Raw genomic sequence first — 21265 nt, forward strand, 5'->3', positions numbered from 1 at the left:
AAAAAAAAAAAAAAAAAATCTTTACTTGGGAGAGGACTTGGATTTTTTGAAAATCTGCTTTTTCTACTTTCAGGTGTCAGCTTTATAAAAAAATCAAAGGATGAGATTAGGTTAATAACAGATTATTGATATTAGAGTTTAATATGGTGCCATTTGTAGCAAGGTAATTAACCCAATGACCCCTACACTTAAAATTTTACAATATTATCATTATAGTACAGTGAGGAATTACTATTTTTTTAAGATTTTATTTGTTTATTTGACAGAGACAGAGATCACAAGCAGGCAGAGAGGCAGGCAGAGAGAGAGGAGGGGAAGCAGGCTTCCGGCTAAGCGGAGAGCCAGATGCGGGGCTTGATCCCAGGACCCTGAGACCATGACCTGAGCTGAAGGCAGAGGCTTAACCCACTGAGCCACCCAGGTGCCCCAAGGAATTACTATTTTAATAGTTGGCTCCAGAATGCTTCCCAGAGAGGGGGTTTATCTTTGCTTTGGAAAATATTTTGATAAGCTCCTTAAAGGCGGAAGGTAAACCTTAAAGGCATAGAAGAAAAAAGTGATCTATCAATTGCCTAGCAAAAGAAATGAATAAATATTTGGAGGCAGGAGAGAAGAGAACTAGAAGTGGCCCAGAGCATAAAAAGGAAGGGAAGAGAAGTCCAAAACCAAGGTGAAGAACTGCATCCTTTGGAACAAAGTGACCTATGAGACATTAACATTCAATATGCCTGGGGGTGGAGGTCTGAAGGGTGAGGGGACAGAATGCCTCTCTTCAGGAAAGGACAATCCAAAACCCAACTGAAGTTGTGTTGTTGCAGGGTAAAATCCCTTTGCCATCTCTTATTTTTAGTAAAGCCTGCCCTACTAGTAAGAGCCTTGAAGGTGGTTTGGGGGAAAACCAAATAAAAGGTCTAAAAGTAGGGATAATAATCCTACAGTACAGAGATGTTACAAGGACTAAACGAATTAAATTTGAAAAATCTGGGGGGAGGGTGCTGGAATTTTCACATAATGTGGGCTTATAAGGGCTTGCATCCATTTTATTAAAATTTCAAGATAAGGGATTTCAGCTGATTACATAACACAAAAGTTTTATGTATCTCATTTCCTTAGATTTGTATATAAAATAACTACTTTTTGAAAATACAAGCTACATTTCAACAATATCGTGGAGTTTATGGCTCCTGAACTTTACAATATTTTCCCTTTCCCTTAAACAATCTCAACCCAGGGTTCTCAAACTGTGGAATGTATCATATTCATCATCTGGAGGACTTTTTAAAACCCCAAAAGTTGACTTTTTCCTCTTTTTTTTTTTTTAAAGATTTTATTTATTTATTTGACAGATGGAGATCACAGAGAAGCAGGCAGAGAGAGAGGGGGAAGCAGGCTCCCCGCTGAGCAGAGATCCCGATGCGGGACTCAACCCCAGGACCCTGGGATCATGACCTGAGCCGAAGGCAGAGGCTTTAACCCACTGAGCCACCCAGGCACTCAGACTTTTTCCTCTTTTTTTAAAAAGATTTTTGGGTCGCCTGGGTGGCTCAGATGGTTGAACGTCTGCCTTCAGCTCAGGTCATGATCTCCAGGTTCTAGGATGGAGCCCCACGTCAGGCTCCCTGCTCAGCGGGGAGTCTACTTCTCCCTCTGCCTCTCCCCCGACTCCACTTGTGCTCCCTCTGTCTCTCTCCCTTTCAAATGAATAAATAAAATCTTTAAAAAATAAAATATTTTTTTATTTTTATTTTTTTTAAAGATTTTATTTATTCATTTGAAAGAGAGAGAACATATAAGCAGAAGGAGGGGCAGAGGGAGAGGAAGAAGCAGACTCCCCTCTGAGCTGGGAGCCCAACGTGGGGCTCAATCCTAGAACCTGGAGATCATGACCTGAGCTGAAGGCAGATGCTTAACCATCTGAACCACCCAGGCACCCTAAGATTTTATTTTATTTTTTTACGATTTTACTTATTTTTGACAGAGAGAGACATAGCGAGAGAGAGAACACAAGCAGGGGATGTGGGAGAGGAAGAACAGGTTTCCTGTGGAGCAGGGAGCCCGATGCAGGGCTCGATCCCAGGACTGTAGGATCATGATCTGAGCCAAAGGCAGACACTTAACAACTGAGCCACTCAGTGACCTGAGATTTTATTTTTAAGCAATCTCTATACCCAACGTGGGGCTTGTACTTACAACCCCAAGATCAAGAATTGCATGCTCTACTGACTGAGCCAGGCAGGTGCCCCCTAAAAAGCTGAATTTTTTAATCTGAAGGTCTGAGTAGAATGAGACTGTTCATTTCTTACAAGTTCCCAGGTGATGCTGATGCTATGGTCCAGGGAACACACCTTGGGAACTGCTGGGGTAAACCACCCTTTGACCATTCTTTCAAATTCTAGTTCAGATGTGACCTCCTGGAATACCTTCCCTTTCCAACTTCCATGTCCCCTACCTCCCTACTCTGATAAAACTAATCATTGTACATGCTCCTACTGTTTATTTCATACTATACTGTAATTTGCATATGTACATATCTGCCCTATATCTGGTACCTAGCCTAGAGCTTGACCCATGGTAGGTGCTGACTGTATGAGGAGGGCATACCATACTCCTGAAGATCCCCATGTACAACATGCTCCTTTTAAGTTGCTGTGCCAGGCTCCTTCTGGTTGAAAGGCCCTCCACTTTACCTGACTTCTCATTCTCCAGGTTCAGCCCAGGCATTTCCTCCTGGAGGAAGCCTTCTCTGACACACCCCCTTACCTTAGGTTTGTGTCAGGTGCCCCTCTTCCTGTCTATAACATATTATAAAACATATTAATAAACTATTTATAACATATAACACATCTATCCATAACATATTTATCTTAATAATAGCTACCATTCACTGCATGCTTTCCAAATGCCAAATAAGCAGAGTTGGATTAAAATCTTTAGAGGTCCTGGGGCACCTGGGTGGCTCAGTCATTAAGTGTCTGCCTTCAGCTCGGGTCATGATCCCGGGGTCCTGGATCCAGCCCCACATCAGGCTCCCTGCCATTCTCCCTATTTGTGCTTTCTCTCTCTGTCAAATAAATCAATAAAATCTTTGGGGAAAAAAATCATCTTTAGAGGTCCTTTTGTCAAGCCATTCCCACTTCTGGTAATTTATCCTGCGCTTCAGCAAAATGACTCCTGTAGAAAGACACTCCCTACAGCATTGTTTGTGATGGCAAAATATTAGAAAACCTCAATATCCGCTGGTAGGGAACTTATATAAGTAACACAACATCTATATAATAGAACAGTGTACAACTGTCAAAAAACAATGGGTCAGTTATTAATGTGCTGATACGGAATGATCTCCAAGATATATTGCTAAGTAAAAAAAGCAAGGAGCAAAACAGCGAGAATAGTAAACATCTGCACAAAGAAGGGGAAGTTTTCACATAAAATTTAGAAGGCTGCATGTGAGAGTAACTGGGTGGCAAAGAGACTTTTTACCTAATACACTTCTGTACCTTTTAAATTCTGAAGTATTTGAATGCATTACCTATTCAAACAACGTCAAGCATGAAAAAAAATTTAAAGACCTTCAGAAAGCCATATGATAACAAGATTAGGTGTTCCCCTTATTTAATCACTATAAAAATAAAAATGAGGAAGTCCAACAACATTCAGATTTTTTCCAAGATGACTTTTGCTATGTTCCTATGAAATGTCCAATACCAACTTCTTTCCACTTCTTCATTGTATTTTTTGTCCCTGTGTTATTAGTACCCTCGGAACATGCCCGGTCTACTAAAGGCCAGTCCGCAGCAGATGTTCATTACATCCAGCAACAACACTAGTTCTTACCATACGAGTGTGCAAGGGCCATGACCCTTTGGTTCTCCTCCCGCCTTGCTGGCTGCTCCTCCTGAGTCTCTTTTCCCAGTTCTTCCCCTCCTGGTTCTTAAAATGCCTTAATGTTCTGTCCTGGCTCCTCCTCTCACTGACTCTCATGGCTTCAATTTCTATCTACCAGCAAATGATCCAATTTCTATCTCCACAACCTATTTCTCTCCAAACTTCAGGCTGACACATCCAACTGCCTCCTGGGCCACTCCTCCATTTCCTGGAAACACCACGCTCGCAGATCAAGTCACTGTGAACCCTGCCCTCCTCCAATGGTCCCAATCTCAGGAGACTGGCATCACACCTATCTACCCCCTTCTCCAGCCGGAAATTGGGCCTCATGGTTAACGGATTCTCCATCTTCCCACCTCCATCCCTCAACTCTTAGGATTTTCAGGATGTTTTTTCAAACTTCTCCTTCTCTCCAACCATTGCCATCTCCCAGTTGAGGCTGTCATCGTTTGGTTTTTAACAAGTCTTTCAACTGGGATCTCTGCCTCCAGCTGTGCCCCCTGCACCCCACACCCCATCTATTCTCTATTCTGCAGCTAGAGAAATCCTTTTAAAAATGCAAGTGGTGGGGCGCCTACATGGCTCAGTTGGTTGAGCATCTGACTCTTGATTTCGGCTCAAGTGGAGATCTCAGGGTCCTGGGATCGACCCCTGCCTGGGGCTCCACTCTCCGCAGAATCTCAGTGGAGATTCTTTCTCCCTCTCCCTCTACCCCTCCCCCTGCTTGCATGCTCTTGTTCTCTCCCCATCTGTATAACAAATAAATCTTTATTTTTTATTTTTTTTTAAGATTTTATTTATTTATTTGACAGAGAGATCACAAGTAGGCAGAGAGGCAGGCAGAGAGAGGGGGGAAGCAGGCTCCCTGCTAAGCAGAGAGCCCGATGTGGGGCTCGATCCCAGGACTCTGAGATCATGACATGAGCTGAAGGCAGAGGCTTAAACCCGCTGAGCCACCCAGGTGCCCCAACAAATAAATCTTTACTTTATTAATAATAAATAAATAAATAAATAAATAAAATCGTTTCCTTCCTTTTATTTTTTTTTTTAAGATTCTATTTATTTGACAGAGATCACAAGTAGAAGAGGCAGGCAGAGAGAGAGGAAGGGAAGCAGGCTCCCTGCTGAGCAGAGAGCCCGATGTGGGGCTCGATCCCAGGACCCCGGGATCATGACCCGACCCACTGAGCCACCCAGGCGCCCCCGTTTCCTTCCTTTTAAAACTTTTTTCTGGGGCACCTGGGTAGTGCACTTGGTTAAGCAACCAACCCTTGGTTTTGGCTCAGGTCATGATCTCAGGGTCATGAGACTGAGCCATACACTGGGCTCAGTGCTCAGCACAGATTCTGCTTGAGACTCTCTCTCTGCATCTCCCTCTGTTCCCCCAAAAATAAATAAATCTTTTAAAAATAAATAAATAAAACATTTTTTTCTTCTTCCTGACTTCAGGAAAAAGTCCAAGTTTGTTAATTTGGTGTACAAGACCCTCTTGACCTAGGAGTCCCCGCTCACCATTCCAGCCTCATTTCTCAACACCTGCCTCTCACTCGCCCTCAGCACATGCTCTGTGCTCCAGCCAGAACATGCTTCTCTCAGACCTCGGAACCCTCTGCTTTCTCTCAAAACATGCTGCTAAATGAAACAAGTACTTGGCAGTATGTAAAGAAAAGTCCTGAAACTTGGGCCCCACCAAACACCATGATAAGGCAGCTGGTGGTGCCAATCTTTTAAATTGGCTCCCCACTCCAGTCATCCAGTCGTTCTTGTTGAAAACATGTGTATTATTCACTTCACCCTCGGGGTGTCAGTTAAGCCTCTGACGTTATTTCAGCTCAGGTCATGATCTCAAGGGTGGTGAGATGGAGCCCTGTGTCAGGCTCTGTGCTTAGCAGGGAGTCTGCTTGGGATTTTCTCTCTGCCCCTCCCCCCACCTGTCGCGTGGCGCTCGCACTCTATCCCTCTCTCAAATAAATGTACCTTTAAAATTCACTTCAGCCTTTATCTCCCTTAGTGCCAAAGACATCTGAAGTGAAAATCCACCGTATCATCTACACTCCTCAACTGCTTTCCTCCAAACTGCCATCAGCAGATGCGTGGTGACTCCAGTAATCAGTTCTCCACTCCTGGGCCCACAGGCTTACAGCTGGGACTGCTTTCCCATCCCTGAGTCAATATTTTCTTTGTGACCAGAGAGAGGGTGCTCCTTCAGGCAACAGGTGTGACCGTGCAAGGCCGAGCACAGACTGTGCAAGCAGGACCCTCCCCCCAGAATCCAGCACAGCAGTTTCAGTTAATGCAGCTCTCCTGTGCAGACTCATGACCACGCTCAGCCACTCTAGGTCTTTCCATAAAATAATTAATCATCTGAGGCAGTCCAGTCACTTCCCTGAGTCCCTTCCAGGAGCATACGCCTAAGACCTACAGCCTGGCAGTGCCCAGATGAGGAGAAGGAAAGCAAAGGCAAGGTACTACACAGGCCTCCCGTCAGTACCACTACCAGAGGTGGTGGCGACAACCCCTTCAGGAGTAAAACAACTAACGGTTAGCAACTGTCACCTGCAGCTCGGACAGCTCTGAAAAACAGTGGTGTGAGTGTGTGAGGAAATAAAGCTCCTCGAGGGCTGTCAAAAAGGCCCCTGAGATGGGACGCCTGGGTGGCTCAGTTGGTTAAGCGGCTGCCTTCGGCCCAGGTCATGATCCCAGCGTCCTGGGATCGAGTCGCACATCAGGCTCCTTGCTCGGCGGGGAGCCTGCTTCTCCCGCTGCCTCTGCTGCCACTCTGCCTGCCTGTGCTCTCTCTTTCTCTCCCTGACAAATAAATAAATAAAATCTTTAAAAAAAAAAAAAAAGGCCCCTGAGAAATTTGTATTTAAAGTGTTATACGAACTTAGGAGCTTATGGCACTTAAAAGGAACAAGACAGAGAGTTAACAAAGTTCTTATTCCTCATATAGTTAAACCTCAGAGGTCAACAAACTGCTTTAAGTCATTTATTTGGTCAGGCCATTTAAATAATTACTGGGAATTTCTCATTTGCAGATACAAAAATACCTTCATAATAACTCTGAAGGATGGTAATCCACTCCTCCTTACTCCGTGGCAGTGAGCAGATGGAGGTATTAGAAGGGAGGTGCTGATTAAAGAAGAAATAATGTATTTATTGCGAGAAAACCAGGGCTCAGGGTTAAGCATCTCACCCATGTCGCACACCGAGTCAGGGCAGAGTGCTGAGCTGACCCTCTGTTCCACACTGACCAGCACAGCTGTCACTGGCAATTGTGCAGCACAATCTCCAGGGAAGCCCACGAGACTTGTGGGTGTGTGAGAACAAAACACCTTGCCTTGGGGTATGAAGCCCCGTGGAGACCAAGTTAAAACACAGCACAAGCAGCTGGAACAAGAAACTCAATTTCTGCAGACCAATTCAGCAGATAAATCCAGAGAAAATTCCCATATTACAGGAGCAAACGAATTTCTCTAACAGGCCTGCACCTACGGAGATCATTAGCTTCTCTGATAGCAGCTATAGTGCAAAGGCATTTAGCACGGCCATGAATGACAGAGTCATGAATGACACAGTTAGAAGGATCTTTTGAGTATGTCCCTCTCGTTTTCTTTTTCTTTCTTCCCCCCAAAAAGAAACTGAAGCCAAAGAAGTAAAAAGACTTATTTAAAGCCAAACTGTGAGCAGGTGACATAGCCAGACCAGAAGCTAAGTCTCCTATTTCCACTATTCCAACCTAAAATTGAATCAATAACTTGGGAGAAACACGAGAACAGGCAAAGTGGATCACACTCAGACCAACACCATCACCAACAGAAATCCCAGGAGAGATGTTACGAGAAGTTTTCCTCCTGCTGTTGTAACCTTGGGGTTAGGCAGACCATACTTTTTTTTTTTTTTGGACCTACCTTCCATTAGATAATCTACCGTTTGGGGCTAGCTCTGTGTATTTCATATAAACACTGCTGATTTAAACAATCAGGCCCATACAGTTAAAACCTCCACACTGTAGGAATCACACTACCGTTCTGAACTAACCACTGAAGCTCTTGCCTCATCCAGCCTCAGGCAAGTTCCCACTGCTCACGGCTCTCCTAGCCCGCGTGACTCCAGTGCAAAGTCAGGAAACAGGCTCCAAGTGATTTACCTTCACTGTTGCTCAGCTGGACTCTCATTCTTCTCTAAATGACTTCCACCATGTTTCCCTTAGTGCTACATTCAAACTTTTCCCGTTTCTTCAGACGCCCAACTGTCCTCTGCTGCCACTTAACTCCCTTCCAGCTGATGACCTGGTTTCTACCTTAATGAAGCGGAGGTCATTTGGCTTAGGCTTCCTCAACTTCTACCCCCTCTGTCAAAATTGCCCCATCTCTTCACAGTTTTTCTTTCCAACTTCCTCTCAGAGGAAGAAGTAGCCTTCCTTCCTTCCCAGGCTAAGTCCTCCACCAATAATAAACCTTCCACCATTTCCCTCACTGCATCTCCAGCTTCCTCTCCGCTGGCTTCAAGTGCAGTGCCCATGCTCTGATCCCCCTCATCCTTGCTTACAACAAAGCCAAACAAAGCCACTTGGACCCACTCAAACCTCCTACCTTTCTAGCTCTTCTTCCTCTGCTCTGCACATTTCAAAGGCAGAGTCGAATCCTGCAACCATGCCTCCTCAGTCAACTCACTCCTTGGGCTTTTTCCACCTAGCTTCCTCCCTTTGTTACAAAGACTTTCTGAAGTCTCCAGTGGTTTCCTTGTCACCATATGGAATCCTCTTCCTTTGACTTCATTTCCTTAAACTCCTCACAGCATCTGACTGCTGACTTACCTGGGTTTCTCGAAACTGTTCTACGACACTGAGAGCACTGAACACACTGGTTTTCCTTCTTTACTTAACTGCTTCTTTGCTGACTCCTCTTCTTCCCCCCTGACTCCCAAAAAAGACATCCCCCAAATGAGGCTTCTCTTTTTCAATCCACTCCTAATGGATTCCTACTTGAGAATCTGTTCCTGTTCTTAAGAGGGATTTAGCTATTACTGCTCTACAGATATACCACAATCTCCACCTCTAGCCATGGAAACACTCCTGAGATTCCCAACTTCCTGATGGATGGCTCCAATGGACTTAATCCATTACACGTCGAAATTTATTTTTCTCAAATGAATCTATTTTTATTCTATCCCAGATGATTTTCTTGATTTTCCTATTTCTTTTTTTTTTCTTAAAGATTTTTATTTATTTATTTGACAGACAGAGATCACAAGTAGGCAGAGAGGCAGGCAGAGAGAGAGGAGGAAGCAGGCTCCCCGCTGAGCAGAGAGCCCGATGTGGGCCTCGATCCCAGGACCCTGGAATCATGACCTGAGCTGAAGGCAGAGGCTTTAACCCACTGAGGCACCCAGGCGCCCCCCTATTTCTTTTTCTAAGACTCTCAGATTCTAAGCTTTTAGGGTAATTTCCCTCTTACTTTTGTCTTATTTTCATACTGAATTAGTTGCAAAGTCTATTGATTTTATGTTTAAAAGGATCTCTAACCATCTCTGTCTCCACTGCCTTAATTCAGATCCTCACTGACACTTTTCTGGGCTACGGTGAATCTCCTGTCAGGTTTCTGTTTCTCTAGACTGTTTCCATTCACATTAAACAAACTCTGGATGAATCTCTGCTGAGGCACAGCTCTGATTACAGGGTTCCTTCATCTTCTTCAGCGGCCCCCATCTACCTTCTGAGTCAGCTCCTATTTTCTCTGCACGTGCCCTCTGCTTCAGCCACCCGTCCACTCACTGCCATCTCAACATGTCTCCAGATCTTTATTCAGATTGTTTCCTGCTTCAAAGGCCGCCTCCCATTTCTGAATGTCCTGATTCTTTCTATCTTTCAGTGCTCAGCTCAAATGCCACTTCTGTGAAGTTTCCTGGAGCCCTCTCAACATTTACTTGTCCCCATCTAATGCCACATAGTTACATCTCTCTCATTCTTAACTAGTTGTGTCTACCTTAACTCTAATAACGTGGAAGTTCCTTCAAGCCTGAATCCTCTTTAGCAGTTAGTACTTAATACAGATTCAATACATGTTTGCCAAGTGACATGAATATACCTTCCTTAGAATTTTTGGATTTGGTGAAGAAATCTATGTTCATCTTATTTATACATGGTACCATGGGAGCAAGAAGTCCTAATTTTGACGACTTGTTTTGCTGTGTGACCTTTGGGTAAAATATTTAATCTCTCATAGCCTCACCTTCCCTATCAAGTAAATTACAGTATATAGTGCCTACCAATTGAAGTACAGAGAAAGTACTTAGAACCTCACCACAGTTATACATACTTAGCGTAGAGAAAATATTTTCCAAAGATGGGCCACAACAATATAACCTATTCCATACGCTTTTTTTTTTTTTTTTAAGTAGGCTCTATGCCCAATGTGGGGCTAGAACTCTTGACCCTGAGATCAAGAGTAGCATGCTCTATCAACTGAGCCAGTTTCAAGATTACTTAAAAATAAAATCTTAAAAAAAAAAAAAAAAGATCAACGTGCTTGGATGGCTCTGTCCATTAAGCATCTGCCTTTGTCTTAGGTCATGATCCCACAGTCCTGGTACTGAGTCCCACAACAGGCTCCCTGGTCAGTGGGGAGTCTGCTTGTCCCTTTCCCTCTGCCTTTTCCCTCCCCTCTCACATCCCCTCCCTGGATTGTGCTCTCTCTCTCTTTTAAATAAATAAATAAATTAATTAATTAATTTTTTAAAGGATTTTATTTTTTTGAGAGAGAGAGTAACAAGAGAGGGAACACAAGCCTGGGGGCTGAAGAGGGAGAAGCCAATGTGGGGCTATCCCAGGTCGCTGGGATCATGACTCAAGCTGAAGACAGATGCTTAATGACTGAGCTACCCAGGTGCCCCTAAATAAATAAAATCTTAAAAAACAAAGATCGTTGTTTTGAGCCACTAAGTTCTGGGGTGACTGTTACACAGCAACAGATAAACTAAAGAACTGTTAATACATCCAGCTATTATTAATATAATGTCACTGTAAATTCCAGTCAGTTTCCTCCCACCCTTTACTTTTCAAAAGGACAAGACCTCATCTTTTTTTTTTTTTTAAAGATTTTATTTATTTATTTGACAGAGAGAGATCACAAGTAGACAGAGAGGCAGGCGGAGAGAGAGAGAGGGAAGCAGGCTCCCTGCCGAGCAGAGAGCCCGATGCGGGACTCGATCCCAGGACCCTGAGATCATGACCTGAGCCGAAGGCAGCGGCTTAACCCACTGAGCCACTCAGGCACCCCAAGACCTCATCTTTTTACTGTAATCTCATATGGCAAGCATCATTCTTTCATTTACTTTCTTTCATTTACTTTACTTTCTTTCATTACATACTTTCATTTACTTTTTTTCATTTACATTCTTTCATTTGCTTACTCTGGGTCAGATCCCATTTTAGACTCTGGAAAAGAAGAGAACAAAACAAAATCCCTGCCTTGTAAAATTTTTAGCCTAGTAGGGTAGAGAGACAGCCAAATGAATCCATAATAATGTCAAATAACAATTAATGTAATTTAATAAATTACACAGTAATTTATATATAATGCTAGGTAGTGATAAGGGTTCCCATGCTTATTACTTGTCCTTATAGAAGCTAAACGAATCTATATTCTACCAGAAAAGCACAAAGTACTCAGAGCGATCTCAGTTTAAAATAAAGGATGGAATATTTTCTGTTTTGTTTCCAAAACATTTCTGAACAATGCCCCATGCATTTGTTGGTCTTTCTGGCCACAGTGGCCAAGCAAATCTATAAACTCCAAGTCCCTCCATTAGATCTTAATAGCTCATTTTACCAAAGTAATTTGGGGCACCTGGGTCGCTCAGTTGTTAAGCCTCTGCCTTCAGCTCAGGTCATGATCTCAGAGTCCTGGGATTGAGCCCCACATCTGGCTCCCTGGTCATCGGGAAGCCTGCTTCTCCCTCTCTCACTCCCCCTGCTTCTGTCCCCCCTCTCACTGTGTCTCTCTCTGTCAAATAAATAAATAAAATCTTTAAAAAATAACAATAAAGTAGTTTGGAATTTTTTTAAAGATTTTTTATTTATTTATTTGACAGAGAGAAATCACAAGTAAGCAGAGAGGCAGGCAGAGAGAGAGGAGGAAGCAGGCTCTCTGCTGAGCAGAAAGCCCGATGCGGGGCTTGAACCCAGGACCTGGGATCATGACCTGAGCTGAAGGCAGCGGCTTAACCCACTGAGCCACCCAGGTGCCCTAGTTTGGAATTTTTTTTTGTTGTATCAGTAAGCGTCTAGATTCACCTCTTAAATGTTGTATAGTTAATATATTTTAGTTTACACTTTCCAGTTCCTAAATGCAGTTATCTTGTGTTGTTAAAATACTTGTGATTTTCCTAATGGTTTATATAGATTAGTAAAATTTTCCTGTAACTTTTCCCCAGCACTTGGTTTTTCTCCATATGGATGAATATAATGTGCTTGTATTATTTACATCCATGTGAAAAGAAAATATAATTTACAAAAATAAAAGTTGTAGCAACTCATAAAATTAAATACATTTCCATTCTGTGATTTACGTTTATTTAAAAAATGAACTTTAACTCACTTCCAAAGTTTAGTATTCTGTTTATTTGCCTATAGCATTTTCTACCTATTCTTGAATCTCAAAATAAAAATAAACCAAACACACCAAAAAAACACCACTCACACAAATCTACTAATATATTTTCTGGTTATAAAAGTCATAGATACTCATTGTGGAAAAGGTGGACAATTCACAATTAACAAATGAATAAAGAAATGAATGCCCAAGGGCACCTGGCTGGCCCAGTTGGAGGAGCATGTGACACCTGATCTTGGGGCCATGAGTTCGAGCCCCAAGCTGGGTACAGAGATTATAAAAAATAAATAGGGGTGCCTAGGTGATACAGTTGGTTGAGTGTCTGACTCTTGGTTTCAGCTCAGGTCATGATTTTGGGGTCACGAGATTGAGCCCCACGGTGGGCTCTACGCTGAGCATGAAGTCGACCTGAGATTCTCTCTTCCTCTCTCTCTGCTCCTCCCACTCATGTGATTACTTAATCTCTTTCTCTCTCTCTCTCTCACACACATACTGCATAAAGAAAATGTTAACAGGGGCGCCTGGGTGGCTCAGTGGGTTAAAGCTGCTGCCTTCGGCTCGGGTCATGATCCCAGGGTTCTGGGATGGAGCCCCGCGTCGGGCTCTCTGCTCAGCAGGGAGCCTGATTCCTCCTCTCTCTCTGCCTGCCTCTCTGCCTACTTGTGATCTGTCTGTCAAATAAACAAATAAAATATAAAAAAGAAAAGAAAATGTTAGCAATCGCACAAAAACATTTCCATCATCACAGAAAATTCTACTACATTGTGTTTCACTATTATACTGCCTCCCAGGACTAGGTTTTATAGTGGATACATCTGGTCTGTGTCCACGGGATTACAATTCCATTGACCAGGCAAATATACACAAATGAAATGACAAACACAAGGCCAGTTAAAAACAAGAGAATAAACCACAAATATTAATCGAGTTTCAAAGAAACAAAGAGGTAACTATAGGTTGATATGGAAAAGCCTTCAGAAAGGAGATAGATATTTATTTATTGGCTGAATAATTCATTAAGGGATATGTATACATTGCACTAGGCACTATAAGGAACTGACCTAAGCAAGATTCAGGGACACTATAGTTTGATAAAGAGATTAACTGTCAATCACCACCCTCTCCCCATTTCTGTCATTACTGAGCTGTATGATATTGGGATCTCTAGTCCTTATGAGGGGACGATCTCAGACTTCTAGTCCTAAAGTGCTATGATCCAAAGAGAAGAAAAAGACACCAGAGAGTAAGGAAAGCAACTGAAAAAGATCCAAAGTTGAGGGCACCTGGGTGGCTCAGTGGGTTAAAGCCTCTGCCTTCAGCTCAGGTCATGATCCCCAGGGTCCTGGGATCGAGCCCCACATCGGGCTCTCTGCTCGGCAGGGAGCCTGCTTCCCCCTCTCTCTCTCTGCCTGCCTCTCTGTCTACTTGTGATCTCTCTCTGTCAAATAAAGTCTTAAAAAAAAAAAAAAATCCAAAGTTGAGAGAATGAGGTGTGCTCCCAGAACACAAAGCACACACAATGGTGATTTTGCGTTGAGGAAATAGTCACTCATTCAACATACATTTACTGAGTATCTATTATGTGCCAGGTACTGTTCTAAAGTCATAAGGAGGGGCGCCTGGGTGGCTCAATGGGTTGGGGCCTCTGCCTTCGGCTCAGGTCATGATCTCAGAGTCCTGGGATCAAGCCCCACATCGGGCTCTCTGCTCAGCAGGGAGCCTGCTTCCTCCTCTCTCTCTGCCTACTTGTAATCTCTGTCTATCAAATAAATAAATAAAATCTTTTAAAAAAAATAAAAAAAAATAAAGTCATAAGGATACAACAGTGCTCAAAACAGATTTAAAAAATCCCTTTTGGGGCGCCTGTGTGGCTCAGTGGGTTAAAGCCTCTGCCTTCGGCTCAGGTCATGATCCCAGGGTCCTGGGATCAAGCCCCATTATCAGGCTCTCTGTTCAGCGGGGAGCCTGCTTCCCCCTCTCTCTCTGCCTGCCTCTCTGTCTACTTGTGATCTCTGTCTGTCAAATAAATAAATAAAATCTTTTTAAAAAAATCTCTTTTTTTCTAGAATCTGGCATTCTAGAGGGAAAACAAGTAATTAAAAAAATAAATAAGATGCTATATTGTTTGCCAGGTGATTAGTGCTACAGAGTAAAATGAAACAGGAAAAGGAATAGGCAGTTTCAGAAAGTGGCTATTTTAAATGAGGAGTTCAGAAGCACCTGGGTGGCTCAGTCAATTAAGTGTCTGCCTTCAGCTCAGGTCATGATCCCAGAGTCCTGGGATCGAGCCCCCATGCTGGGCTCCCTGCTTGGCAGGAGCCTGCTTCTCCCTTTCCCTCTGACCCTCCTCCTGCCCCTTCTCCCTGTGTGTGTGTGTGTGTATGTGTTTGTGTGTGTGTGTCTCTCTCAAATAAATAAAATCTTTATAAAAAAATAATAAATGAGGGGTTCAGGGAAGACTCAATGAGAAGATGAAATCTGAGCCAAGACCTGAAGAAAGTGAGGGGCCGAGTGAAGCAGAGGTCTGGGACAGAGCAAAGAGCAGCAGATAGCTGTAGTGAGGCAGGAACAGAAGAGACCAAGGTGGGAGAGTAGGGAAAGGCAAGAATGGTTTGTTCTAGACTGATCTCTATGTCTCAGAGTCCAAAAACACAGATTTCAGAATTGAAGGGAACTTTATAGGTCATTTAGTACAACTACCCATTAGATTATTAAACCCATACTACTCTTCCCAAGTGACCATCTTGTCTTGGCTTGAACTATTTTATTTTTTATATTTATTTATTTTTAAAGATTTTATTTATTTATTTAACAGAGAGAGAGCACAAGTAGGCAGAGTGGCAGATGGAGGGAGAAGAGGGCTCTCAACTGAGCAGGGAGCCCGATGCGGGGCTTGATCCCAAGACTCTGGGATCACGACCCGAGTAGAAGGCAGCCACTTAACCGACTGAGACCCCAGGTGCCCCAAAGTTTTCAAAGTTTAAAGTGGTAGAGCAGAATCTGAACTTTGCTGTAGCTACTCCTAATTACTGTACTCCACAGACTTTGAAAGTGGGGGGAAAAAAAAAGTGGTATTTGGACTTTAACCCTAAACTCAAGTCACACAAATTAAGGGTATTTACAAATGAAACTCGAAACTCAAATACAAGAAGAGGGAAATGAACTGCTGATACATATCTTTAGAATATTAACTGGAAGCCTAACCAGATATCTAGAGACAACCAGGAATAGTCCTATCATTTTGTTAAGAAAAAGTCTTCTCTTAGCTCTACTGGAAATCAGACCCTTCCCAAGTGTAAGCCTTCTGATTAGAGCTTTCAATCTCTCTCTCTCTTTTTTTTTTTAAAGATTTTATTTACTTATTTGACAGAAAGAGATCACAAGTAGGCAGAGAGGCAGCCAGAGAAAGAGAAGGGAAGCAGTCTCCCCGCTGAGCAGAGAGCCCAATGCGGGGCTCGATCCCAGGACCCTGGGATAGTGACCCGAGCGGAAGGCAGAGGCCTTAACCCACTGAGCCATCCAGGGGCCCCTCAATCTCTCTCTTTTTTAAAAAAGATTTTATTTTTAAGTAATCTCTATACCCAACATGGGGCCTGAATTTATAATCCCAAAATCAAGCGTTGCATGCTCCAACTGAGCCAGCCAGGCATCCCTTAATCTCATTTCTAATGTCACTCTTACTGACAGTTATTTTATGATTCCAAAGAAGTTAACCTCCCAAAACAATTCACATTAGCGGAGGAAAAGAAACACCCACAGAACACCTGCATCACACTGAGAAGTAGTAGAAATATGTTTATAACTGTGAGAGGCATAATGTTAGAAGACCCAGTTAACTGTGCCTACCAAAAAAAGGTAAATGTCACTCCTCATTTATGAATATGACCATCAAGGAACCTAATGTTCAAAAAAAGAAGGAGAGGTGATTATATGTATACTGTTCAAGCAATGGTGTCTTCAAAATCCGTACTTAAGTCACACTAACAGTAAGCTTCATTCAGTCATGGGGTGCTGAGAGTACTATCCATGTTCTGAATACAATATCCTAAGAGGTATTCATCCATCAAATATTTACTGATCACCTACCACTGTTCCAGAAGACAGAGGTGAGGTGGTAAAAAAAATAAAGGCCCTACTCTCATAGAGCTTACATTGTAAGCAGGTATTATAAAAAAGAAATTGAGGCTCAGTTCCCAGGTCTGTTAGACTCTAAGACCTAAACTATATATTTTGATGGTATCAACTCCCACAGGCAAGATACTGCTTCTTCTAAAACTCCACACCTAACCATGCAGTCCTGACAGCCCTGCCTGCAATGGTTTAGGGTTCATCTCTGTCGGCAGTCCAGTGTCACTTTCTCAGTGAAGTGTTCTTCCAAGTCCCAAGAGCAAAAATTGTTTGGTCAGCAGTTTAAAACATCATACTGACGTGAGTGAAGTTCTTTTTCTCTTCCATTAGTCCCTAAACTCCCTCAGGGCAAGAACCATGTCTTAGCCTTTTTATATGTCTAGAAGATGGTATAGGAAACATTAAATAGCTGAGTGGAGCTCATGAGAACATTTCCACAGAGTAGAGGGTGGGAGTCAGACTGGAATGAACGAAGGAGTCAAAGAAAGAGAGGGGAATAGTGTTTGCTCTTCAAGAACAAGTCAAAAAAGAAAGGAAAAGGAGGGAAATGGAAATAGTCTGAAGGAGACATGTGATCACAGGAAAGTTTTATATTTTTTTTAAGAATGAGAAAGATTTTTGGGGCGCCTGGGTGGCTCAGTGGGTTAAGGCCTCTGCCTTCGGCTCAGGTCATGATCCCAGGGTGCTGGGATTGAACCCCACATTGGGCTCTCTGCTCAGCAGGGAGCCTGCTCCCACCCCCCCGCCTACTTGTGATCTCTGTCTGCCAAATAAATAAATCTTATAAATAAATAAAATGTTTCATGTTTAAAAAAAAAGAATGAGAAAGATTTGAACATACTCGTTGGGAAGGTGGTACAGCAGAGTAGAAAGAGCAGGGATGACAGAGTCAGATAGGCATAAATTTGAATCTGACCCTGTCACTTACTACATCTGTAGGCAAATTACTTAACTTCTGTACTTCAACTTAAACATAAAAAGAATGATATACCTACACTTCACTGTGACAATGACAGCATGTGGCAAACAGAAGAAATCCAGTAAATGCTATTAATGACTATTACTGTATGCAGAAGCCTGGACTCTGGTTTTCTAACCCCTCCTACATAGCTCGTGCTTCAATACAGATTTCCTATCCCAGTCTATGTGCAATATGTGATGGCAAAGAAATAGGATCCTTATTTCTTCTGTGTGTACCATCCTCTGTGCTATTCCACTTCTTAGTGACAGTCTGCATGAGCTCATGAATGGCTACTATGGAAAATTACTAATGTCATCAGCTGAGGAAACAGAGACAATCTGGAAAACAAGCAGATAAAACTGATGTTAAATCATCAAATGTACAAGATTCTGGGCTCCTGCCAAAACTCATTGAGAGCTAGGAAGAGAGAAACTGAAAACACAAACACACAGAACATTGTTTAACTTCCTAAGCCAACAAGGTGTTCCCAGCATCCACCCCAGGCACAGAAAGATGGCTGTACGATAAAAAGAAGGGTTCTCGGGATGCCTGAGTGGATCAGCCAGCAGAGCCGTCCAGAAATTCGTTTATGCTCAGGTTCTGAAGTCCCAATATCAGGATCAAGCCCCACATGGGGCTCTGCACTTAGTGCAGAGTCTGCCTCAGATTCTCTCTCTCTCTCTCTCTCTCAAGTAATATCTTTTTAAAAAAAGAGAGAGAGGGTTCTCTCCTGAGTTCCTTTCTCAATATTTCACCCTCATGTCAGTCATTCCTATGAGTTGCTACTCCAGTTCACCAACTTTTCTGTCATCTGACAAGTTTCCAAATTCACAAGATTAGCACGCTTTTTAAAAAAAAATATTTAAGGGGCGCCTGGGTGGCTCAGTGGGTTGGAGCCTCTGCCTTCAGCTCAGGTCATGATCCCGGGGTCCTGGGATCGAGCCCCCATCGGGCTCTCTGCTCAGCAGGGAGCCTGCTTCCTCCTCTCTCTCTGCCTGCCTCTCTGCCTACTTGTGATCTCTGTCAATTAAATAAATAAAATCTTTTAAAAATATATTTAAGTAATTATTAAGTAATTTTTATTCACAGCCTTTTAAAGTTAGTTCCCTCATGCTCACTTCAGCAGCACATATACTAAAGTTAATGGTCTGGCGATGGGTCATGTTCACCTGTTACCCATATCTGATGGACAGAAATACCTCACACCCTTCCTCCTAACCATATCACACATTTCCATGCTTAAAAAGGGATGCAGGGAAGAGGACTAAAGCCCAGGCTACTGTGACAAAAGCCTACATATAGCTAGGATTATGGGAAGACAGGAAAGATACTGACTTCCATTTAGAATGAGATTACAAATAAATCACGGAGAACAGATATGAATATGGAGAACAAAGATGATATAATTACTGATTAGAGTTCAGAGGAAACTAGAAGATAAGGAAAAGAAGATGAGGAAGAAAAGTAGGAAATATATGTGTTATCTACAAACTTAATCACAAACATAATCACTAAAAGCTACTAGTAGGGGCACCTGGGTGACTCAGTCGGTTACTCATGTGACCGGGTTCGTCTCAGGTGGTGGTGGGGAGGGGGGAATCAAGCCCAAATAGGGCTCTATGCTGAGGACGGAATCAGCTTCAGGTTCTTTCCCTCTCTCTTCATCCCTGCCTCATCTCACTCTCTCTCTCTCTAAATAAAATCTTCCTTAAAAAAAAAAAATAATAGGGGCGCCTGGGTGGCTCAGTGGGTTAAGCCGCTGCCTTCGGCTCAGGTCATGATCTCAGGATCCTGGGATCGAGCCCCACATCGGGCTCTCTGCTCAGCAGGGAGCCTGCTTCCTCCTCTCTCTCTGCCTGCCTCTCTGCCTGCTTGTGATCTCTCTCTGTCAAATAAATAAAATCTTTAAAAAAATAATAATAAAAGCTACAAGTAAACAAGTCAAGGTTGGAAATTCAGTTTTTGTGAATCAGTCTTATTAGGAACTTGAATTTACCAAGGAAAAATAAGAAAGAAGGGCAAAGAATAGTTCAGGACACCTCTGACAACCCACCAAAACCCAAAGAGCCAGCAACCCACCACAAATTTCACGTGCAGCACGAGACTGGAACCTATGACAGTCACCCGTCACAGAAAAGAAACTTTAAAACATCTTTTCATCCTCCATAGAAAAAGCATCCTGGATCATTAAACTAAGTAAAATTTTCGGAATTATAACCCTAACCACGCTGAGTGATCTCGGCTAATACATGCCTCAGTTTCCCCAAAGTTAAAACACACGCATTACAGCGAGTCTCCGCCTGCATCTGAGCCTGTGTTCTGACCCCGGACCTGACTCTTCAACGTCAAGTCACGAATTAAGCATGAGGAAGGAAACAGCTTAAATGTGCCCCAGGAAAAGAAAAGAAAAAGAAAACGCGGCCCCCCCCCCCCCGCCCCCGGCCTGAGGTGCGGTTTCTGTAAACCCGCTCGCAGCTGCTCGGGGAGAGGTATTATTCGGACTCGAGCCCCCAGGACACCGAGGCTCCGGCGCCGGTGGCCCCCGCTCCCGCGGTCCGCACTGGGAGGCCGCCCCCGCCCCGGGCGGGGATGCGGGGGCGCAGCGACACGCGGGTCCGAGCCCCGCCGCAGCCTCGCAGGCCCCGCACCCGCCCGCCAGAGCCAGCGCCCGGCGCCCCCGGCCGGCGCCCTCACCCACGCGGGCACCTGCGAGGTCCGGCCCCGCCGCTCTCCTGGCCGCGGGCGGTGCTTCTCCCCCTCGTCTGCCGCGTCTGCCCGTCAGTCCTTCAGTCGGTCGCTTCACAGCCGCCCCCGCGACCACACCTGAGGGGCAGGTGTGGGCTCCGGGCTTCACAGACCCAGCGAGTCATGGCCGACCTCTCCCTCCGCACTCACCTGCCCGGCGCGGGATGTCCAGCTGCTCGCCGCCCCAAATCCCCGCCACCTCAGTGCCAACCCAGGTCCGGCTCGCCACTCCACCGCTCGGACCCAGTCAACGCTGGGTGGCGCCACCGCGCACGCGCGCTGGGCTGAGCGGGGGCAGGGGGTGCCGTTGAGCATGCTGGGGGCTGTAGTCCTCTGGGGACACTGGACTGCGGCGGCACTGGGGTCTGCGCCCTCCCGGACCCCACACACGAGCCTCCTTTCCGAGCTGAGACCCGGTCCCCTGGCGAATGGCGAAGGGGGGAGGGGGTGCACAGAAGTCCTTCAAAGCCCATTTTTTTAGCTCAGCGATATCCACTGGTCTTCATCTTCACTGCAGCCGGAGGAGCTCAGGGCAATATGGGGTAGACCAGCAGCTGGGATGCGGGATAGACAAGGCAGGACTCTGGAAAAGAGCGGCCCTTACTTGATGCTCATTTTCTAAATATTTAAGTGCCTTCTTCACAGGTGTACAGAACCAGCCCTAAAGCAGCCTGAACCACTCTTACACAATTCACAAGCCCTGCAAGGAGCCACCAAATTGGAAAAAATTTGGTTGAGGGCATGCCGGAAAAATTCACTCTCCCGGCATGTATAATGCAGTGGGCGTAGTCAGAAAGCTGTGTTTGGGTCACTCAACCATGCTAACATTTAGCTCATCCATGAAATGAGAATGTGAACCTATGCCTGTGAGAACTAGAGGTTGTTTGAAAAAAAATGTTAAGGCACAGTACGAATGAACAGTCCAGGAAGG

At 44.2% G+C, this 21265-nt stretch overlaps 1 protein-coding gene across 2 annotated transcripts in view; it reads right to left on the reverse strand.

The window, feature by feature from the left end:
• The window catches only part of LOC111157479 (small G protein signaling modulator 3), a 45709-nt gene extending 25116 nt beyond the window's left edge, over positions 1-20593 (reverse strand). Inside the window, exon 1 of one of the 2 annotated variants that reach the window (XM_022518903.1) lies at positions 20485-20593. The gene's annotated coding sequence lies outside the window, so the exon portion shown is untranslated. The remainder of the gene's footprint in view (positions 1-20484) is intronic. The other variant, XM_022518904.1, reaches the window with a different exon arrangement.
• Positions 20594-21265: the final 672 nt, after the last annotated feature.

Source organism: Enhydra lutris, unplaced genomic scaffold (assembly GCF_002288905.1).
Source record: "Enhydra lutris kenyoni isolate GAN:26980312 unplaced genomic scaffold, ASM228890v2 scaffoldscaffold55, whole genome shotgun sequence".
Taxonomy (NCBI): Eukaryota; Metazoa; Chordata; class Mammalia; order Carnivora; family Mustelidae; genus Enhydra; species Enhydra lutris.